The sequence below is a fragment of the Arachis hypogaea genome, chromosome 6, assembly GCF_003086295.3.
Source record: "Arachis hypogaea cultivar Tifrunner chromosome 6, arahy.Tifrunner.gnm2.J5K5, whole genome shotgun sequence".
NCBI lineage: Eukaryota > Viridiplantae > Streptophyta > Magnoliopsida > Fabales > Fabaceae > Arachis > Arachis hypogaea.
Window position 1 is genome coordinate 100144347 of NC_092041.1, and position 8562 is coordinate 100152908.

At 29.9% G+C, this 8562-nt stretch overlaps 1 long non-coding RNA gene across 1 annotated transcript; it reads left to right on the forward strand.

The window, feature by feature from the left end:
- The first annotated feature begins 6668 nt into the window (after positions 1-6668).
- On the forward strand, positions 6669-8562 carry LOC140173499 (uncharacterized). Its single transcript, XR_011862532.1, has 3 exons — positions 6669-6999; positions 7121-7177; positions 7882-8562. It is a non-coding gene; the product is annotated as an uncharacterized lncRNA (long non-coding RNA).

An 8562-nucleotide genomic window follows, 5' to 3' on the forward strand; every position in this document is an offset into this window, starting at 1 on the left:
AACAACACATTCCCATCTAAACCAAGCTTGTGACCAAACTCATTCTCTCTTCTCTCTCTTCTCTCATTCATGTGAAATACTCCAAAAAAAAAGCAAGAAAGGGGAAGTCTGATTAGGATTCAAATTAAAGAAAAAAAAAGATTACCAAATTCAAGCAATTCAAAATCTAGGGTTCATAAAGCTAAGATTAAATTAAGAGGTAAATCAAAAAAAATTTTTCATCTTGGTACCTCATTGATAACTTGTTGAGAATGCTCTCCTCCTACAAAAATCAAACTGAAAATTTGAAGAAAGTGGAGGCTATGAAGTTCTGCGACAAATTAAGGGTCAAGAATGAAACTTGGAGCCAAAGTCTAGATGAATGGCTCATATCCTTGAAGAAGATTGAAAAAAGATGAAAGAGAAGCAACTGTATATGGATGCATGTAAGCTTTAATTACTGCTGATGTCTTCTGTGCCACTGCTGTTGCTGAGTTTGGGGAAGAAGAAAGTCAACTATTTAAACCAAGTTTCAAGCTTTGAAAACTTTACTCCTCTATTAAAGGGGTAAATGACCAAAGATTGATTAAAGGAGTGAGCACACTGTTTCGGTTCTCATATGTTACAAGCTATCCCTTTCTTCTCCTTTAGAGTTTTAAATTGAATTTTCTGTTCTTCAATGTTCATCTTTTCTTTGTTTGTTTTCAATGAAAAAGGTATTAAGTGAGGAATCAATAAAAGCCATTAAGAGAAAAGACAAAGAGAGATATAAGAAAAAGCTAGAAAATTATGTTAAAACTCTTTTGTATGTTTTTCTGTTTTGTACACATGATCTTGAGGAGATTCCCTTGCTATGTTGGGTGAGCACTTAGTAGTTGAAAATCTAGGGAGTGAACCTAATCAAATCTAGCTTGGGTAGAAGCTGAGTTTGTCGTAGATAGGATTAGCTTAAATCCTAGATAAATTAATGTTTGTAATCTTTGTGAAAGATAGTGAAAATTCTTCTATTGTTGTGGGGGAGATTGGATGTAGGTCACATTGTACATGGTGGTTGAATCAGGATTCATGGCTGTGTGTTTTTCTCTTCTCTACTCTTCTTCTGTTTTATTTCATTAAGAGATAAAATAAAAGTATCTCATGCATTGGTATATTTCTCAGAAGTCATAGCTATCCAAAAGTAAAGGATTTCTTTGTTTCTGAACGCATCATGAAGAGACAAAATAAAATTGTTTCCTAAATTTCAACTTAACAGAAGCATCAGCAACAAAATTTATATTACAGTTAGAAGCAAAAAGGCAAAAAGAGGTTCAAAAAGGAGGCCATAAATTCAATTCCCTGTCTCTAGGCTATTCACAAACCTTCAATCCCTATCCTATTATCTTCAAGATTTCAACTTCTTCCTTATCTCTTTGACACCATCATTGTTAGCCACCTGAAGAAAAAAAAAATCACATTCCTCTAATTTCACTCTTACTTATGTCTTCTCCTTCTTCACCTCTAGTTTCTCTTTGTAGCTACTTCTTGTGCCCTAACGCTTCTTTTCTGTGTCAGATCTAGTTGAATCTCCACCGGCAACTCGCAATTTTTTCTTTTTATGTTTCTCCACTTGTTGATCTATTCCTTCGTTTTTACACGGAACGAAATATGCATGATTTTCGTTGCAGATTTGTTGTTTTTAATATATGAACGACTTCTTCATGTTTTTGCGTGCAGATTTGGGTTTAGTTGCTATTTTCATCAATCTATTAGGGTTTTCTAGTCAGACATGTCAATTTTACTGAAAGGTATGTTCAAACCAGGGAGGTATGGAACGATAACCTAGAGGAGGAGTTTGCTTTGATCCGTGAAATCGTTGACGAATACAACTATGTCACAATGGATACAAAGTTTTTCGATGTTGTTCTTCGTCCCGTTGGAAATTTCAAGAATATTAATGATTACAACTGCCATACTTTGAAGGATAATGTTGACATGTTGAAGCTAATCCAATTAGGAACACTTTCTATGATGAGCATGATAACCTCCCCACCTGCGACACTGAGAGCTCTCACATTTGGCAATTCAACTTTCACAAGTTCAACATCAGTGAGGACATCTTTGCCAGCGATTTGATTGAGATTTTGTGCCAATGTGGCATTGATTTCAAGAAGAACAATGAAAAAGGTATTGATGTGAACCGGTTTGGGGAGCTTCTCGTATCATCGAGGATCGTGTTGAACAATGGTGTGAAATTAGGGATTTGATTTTTTTTTCTTTAGGTAGCTAACAATGATGGTGTCAAAATGATAAGGAAGAAGTTGAAGTCTTGAAGATAATAGATATGGGTACTCTATGTATTCTAATTCATTTTTTAATAAAATTAATAAAAAATTAACGATCGAATATTTTTGTTAAATAGAATTCATCTTTTATAGATACAACTTTAATTTTAATTTTTCATGGTCAATTTTGTCGGTGTTTAAATTATTAATGGTCAGAAATGACTATAAAATAACATAACCAATTTTGTGTCTATTTAATTGCGAATAATACCAAAGAGATAATAATCTAAAATTAGTTTATTTAACTTAACATTTATAATTTTATATAGTATAATATTTATATTACATATTTATTATATTTAAAAATATTTATTTATTTAAGCAATAATTAAAAAATATAAAATAAAAAACTCAACTATAAATTAATTTTTTTGAGTCAAATGAACATCACCCATACTCTCTAGAATAACCATCCGAGTACTAGGGATAATAAACATCTCATGTCATAAAACCATCCATCCCAAAAGCTTAAACTAATTTTGGGGTTCACCAAGGATCAAACTTTTGACTTTTCGATTCTAGAATTCTGATACCATGTCATGATACTACTCATCCCAGAAGTTTAAGCTGATGAGAAAAGGTAGCACTAAATATCTCTAATATTGAATTGAACATCTCTAAACCTTCATTGTACAAATTGTACAAATATTTTATTGGCTCCTATACTTTCTCAATTTTTTTGTCTCCTAAATATTTTTATAAAGAACCATTATGAACTCGTGGTTAATTAACATAAGAACTTAAAACCATAAAATTGGTCTTTTATTAAAGATCCTTATATACTTTTATAAAAAAGTGTCACACATGATATCACATTTTAAAAGAAACCAAAATAAGTTACCCTAAATTATATATTTGTGCTGTTCAAATTGAACAAACCATATAGATAAAGATACAAATTCTTCTTTGACTTCTATTCATTACAAAGAACAAAACGACGGAGCAAAAGAAATCATGCGGATCGGATAGCATGACATTATTTTGATATGGCCTATATAATATTATTTTTAAAAAAATAATTTAGTTAACATATATTCTATCAACACATATAAAAATTATTAATTAAAATGTTTTTATAAAATATATAAATTTAAGTTTTTTATTATATTTATTAAAATAAAAAATTTAAGAATTTTTACTAATAATAATTTTAACATATGTTTTTTATAACCCATATTAGCTACTAAAACTCTTTAATAAATAATAATAATAACAGATCCAATAATGATGATGATATATGTAGAAAATAAAATGATAGCGTGGATCTCCAAACCTTTATTTTTGTGAGCTCACGTGCCCCCCTGTCCCTAATGAGAATTCGCAAAGTCTAAAACCACTACGCTATCTGCATCCATCCAAACCCCTTTCGTCTATCTATATCTAGTTATCTACTACGTTTCGAATTTCGAAGAAACAGGATCGATTTTTTTTTTTTTTTAATGATATCATTCTTATTATTAATAATGTTACTCTATATATATCGGATTTTTTTCAGAAATAAAATAAAAAAAATTATATTTTCCCAAACATTATTTTTAGACTACAATTTTTTAAATACGAGTTTTTTGTTTAGAACAAGTTCGCCACATCTTCAGCGAATCCTTACTTCCAATGAACTCTCTTCAATTATTTCAAATCTCATATTTTTAATTCATTATTATCATCTCTAAATAGTATATAAATCTATAAAAGTATATAGAAATACATAAAAATACACAAATAACAAGCATGATTCAAGGATTTTTTTAATTATAATTAAAAAAAACTATATTTAACAATGACAACTATTATCATCGTCTTCAAAAATACACATGTAGAATAAGTTATATTTAACAAAGATTTTTTTAATTATAAGTCGTGTTTTATTTTGAAAATTTTTTTATAGAATTCGCCGGGAGTGCAGCGAATTTGTTCTAAAAAAAATCGTATTTGAGGAATTAAAGTTTAAAATTAATATTTGAGAAAATATGAATTTTTCTTATTTTATTTCTGAAAAAAATCTTCTATATATTTTTTTATATAACGTTTGTTAATTCGTTTAGATAAGTGTCAAAATTTAAACAATCTTTTAAATAAAATTCCAGTTTATGACTAATTAATTTTTGACTTGTCAAATTAAAAATATACCATAAAAACAAAAAATATATCCTCTCTATTATATATTTATAGAAATTTGTAAAAAATGAGTGATATTATCCAAAATTAAAATAATAATAATAATACCTATTTTCTTTTCTCTTTTTCCTTTTTAGTCTCTTCACTTCAATTTAATAAAACGATAACAAATGGGAACACAGAACCTTCTTGCTTCCTTCTTTCAATAAAATGTTTGTCTTCCTAGAATTTTGTTTACTAAAAGTAGATAGAAAATTTTTTTGACCAAATTATATTAGTGGTTTTTTTTGAATTTTCTAGTATCTCTTAATTTAATAGATAAAAAATAATTCGTTATAAATTTGATTTCTATTTAAAAAATTATCTCTGATTAATAAATTATTATATATAAAATAAGATTTGAATATTGTTATCACATGATCGTCCTTTTTTACCAAATAACATGCCAAATTTTGGCATAATAAAAGTCACTCCCTTTCTTTGAAGGAAGCTAAAATGAAATTTTCATTCAATTCATTCCATTTACAAAATATACACGATTTTCTTTGTAACTTTTTATAAACCTTTTCTTTAACACATTTTAACATTTATAGGTAACTCTTTCTAGTTAATGTAAACCTTAATTTTATAAAGAAAAAATAAATTATGTTTTATTAAAATACCTCCAACAAAAATTTCTTTTATGTTGATTAAATTATGTTTTATAAAAATATTCTTTAACAAAAATGTTTTTTCTAGTGATTAAATTATGTGTTTATCAAAATCAATGTTCCAAAAATCGGTTTGAACCGATCAATCAGACTGATCGAATAAAAAATCGATGACTATCACAACTCAAATGAATTAAAAGGAAAATAACTTCTTCTAAAAATCTGTCCAAAACCTTAAACGGACTGATAATTGGTTAGTCTGATCGAACCAAAAATTGACTAATTTTTAAAAAAATGCTCCATACAATGCCGTTTTGCTAATTAGAAAAAATTCTAAATTTTGATTAAAAAATGCTCCATACAATTCCTCAGCTCCCTAGTCTCTTTCTCTCTACTCAAATACTCTACTGAACACAACAGAGGGGAAGCAACCAAGCTCCATCTTGTCACCGTTCTTTAACGTACAGCCACCGTTGTCATCGCGTCTGCTCCACCGCCCATCCGCACCGCTCTAGCATCGTTGCAACACATTTGTTTTGTCCTTGTTTGTCATGCTTTCACCTCTGTTTTGCTCTAAATTTGTCATTGTTTTGTCATGTTTCTACCGTTGTTCTACTTGTTTTCTTTCGCTTTTCAGTCCTCATCTTTTTTATTAGATTCATACAAAAAGAAAAAATAGATTGAAGCATGATAGGCTAAATAATATTGTGTATATTACATATAATTTGTGCCTTAAATTCAAATAATACATGTTTCATACTTTCATTTTGTATCATCAAATTTTATGTATTTAATATGTTATGTTATTTTTTATATATTGTATTTAATTCTTTAGGAAAGAAAAACAAAGAAGAAAGTAAAAGGGACAATATAATCCAATTGATTATAAAAGTATCAATTTGGTTGATTTTTAGGTGACAAAAGAAGAAGTTAAAAAGGAGCATGATCTTCCTAGTAAATGTTAAAGACTTACCACGTAAGTATTATAGTTTATTTTTTAATCATTTATTAGAATAATTTTAATTTTAAACTTATTGATAACATGTTGTATATTTTGTTAGATGATATTGATGCTAATTTTTATCAAAGTGGTGGTGATGGTGCTAGTAGTAGTACATTTTATGCTACATCACTTGATTCTTCAGGTCTAGATGGTGGAAATAAAGGTGAAGATGATTTCAACGAAATAAATCTGCACCGAATTTGTGCAGATTTTGATGATTGATGACAAACTTTAATATTAACATTTCATGTTTGGTTGTTTCTTTTGTTATTTGATTTTTTAGTTTGTATTTGGATAAAATTATAATACTATAGTTGATCTAGTAATTTTAATTTGAATGACATTTTAAAGTTTATGTTAGATTGTAATTTTAGTGTATTTATTTAGTTTAATTACTTCACTAGTCTCTATAGTTTAATTGAATTTTTAATTAGGTCCTTGTATTTTTTTTTCAATTGGGTCTCTATAACATATCAAATTTTATGATCAAGGTTCTGAAAATCGGACCGGACTGGATGGTTCGACCAGATCCAAAAATCGGTCATCTAGCCGGCCCAATTGACTTCTAAAATTGTTCTATAAAAAACCAGTGAAAAAACTGGTCAAACAGGTGGTTAATCGCAAACTGGATGAACTGTTCTGATTTTTCAAAGTGCCAGTTTGCTATCCATAATCAAAATTGTGTCGTTTTGATTCCAAAAAAAAAAAAAAAACAAAACTGGCAGATGGCATGGAGAATCGCCCTCTCCTTTCTCTCTCCCAAAATCTCAACCCTAATTTGTCTAACCTACTAACCCCAACCATCAGCAAAACGCCAAAATCACACCTCCAGCCCTCCACCATCGTTGTCGCTCGCGTCTCACCTCACCGTTGCACGTCGCTCATCTTGTGGCTCGCCTCTTTAGTCATCTTGCCGTTACTCACCTCAACAGTAAGCACACCTCGACTCCTCCCTCACTGGCCACTGCTTACTGCTTGCTTACTTCAGTGCTTCATTAGTTTTATTTTTAAAATTTTATTGATTTATTTTTCAATCTTCAATGCTTCTTCAGTGCTTCTTCTCTAGGTAGTTGTTGCCGTTGTTGAGGTGGAACATATTTATCTGGAAGGTAATTTTAGCTGCCTTTGGTTTATTCTTTGTGGTTGTGGAGTTTATTTTGCATAATTGTTCAAAATCATATCTTTTGAATAAAACCTTTTTCAAATTTTGAATTTTTAACAAAATCATTTTAAGCATTGTTGAAAGCACAAGACAAAGGTGGAACATGATGTGTTGTTTGTTGTTGCGGTTCTTTTATGCAGATTACTTGCTCATACCTTTAGTTAGATGAATATGGGATGTCACTCAATCATAGCTGTGAAAATAGTTTTACAATTACATAGTACTCAAAGGCCATCATCATACATGAGAGATGAGCCTACATTTTATTAAGTTTTAATGGGAATTGTAAATGAAGTATGATTTGTTAACACTGATTTCTGTTTGGTACTTTCATATTTCTAAATACATTTTATGGACCTATTGTTTTTTCTTGAAATGTTTTTATTATAATACTATATTTAATTAAACTGGTTCAACTACGGTTTGATTTCGGTTGGACCATTAAATTATTGAATCAGTCACTCAACCGATTTAATGACCAATCCGGTTCTTGTAACTTTGTTTATAATTAAATTCCTATTGTGACAAAAATGTTCGAATTAATAGAATATGCTAAGTCATATTCCAATTAAAATTAACTTTGAAAATATATTTATTTAAGTAATTATATTATCATTATCTTTTTACAACTTTACCCTTCATCTTCATCAGTAAAGTAATTGGTTAAAAGAAAGAGAGAATAAGGGGATGGAGGCTGTGAGAGAAGGCGATAGTGGAGGAAGGTGACACCACTGTGGTGAAGTCGAGGCTACGATGGTGATGGATAACCGAACTATGCCAGTAACAATAGCAACTACGTCAATTCGGACAGCACCAGTAGCAATAACCATAACCATTGATAAAAGAGAATCCAACGTCCAAAATCCATTCGTGGAGTTGCATATCCTTGTAGTCACCTTGACCCCTATCCGAGTCTCAATAAATCCAAACCCAACACACATTCTCTTCCACCACTAACATCATCATCGCTCTCTTTGCACCCAAAAAAACTCATTCTTTGCTCCGTAAACTTGCCTCCATGGACAGTCTCCTCGAAAAAGTGAAAAAAGGAGCTATTATCAACGTCGGTCTCTAATTTCTCGTTGGATGGATCAGACGTTACTTGAAGAAAGGTCGTTACTCTCAGTGCGTTAGAACCAGTTAATTTGGAAAATTTAACATTGGATTATTTATTATTGTAAGTATTGGAGTTGACTGAGAATGTTGTTATCATTAGTTTGTTTGATTTGGATTTTTGTTTTTCATGATACTAAGGGTTTTCAATTCAGATTTTGGGAACTTTTCTTGTTGATCTCAAATAATAAGTATCAGTTTCATGTATTCATAGCGGAA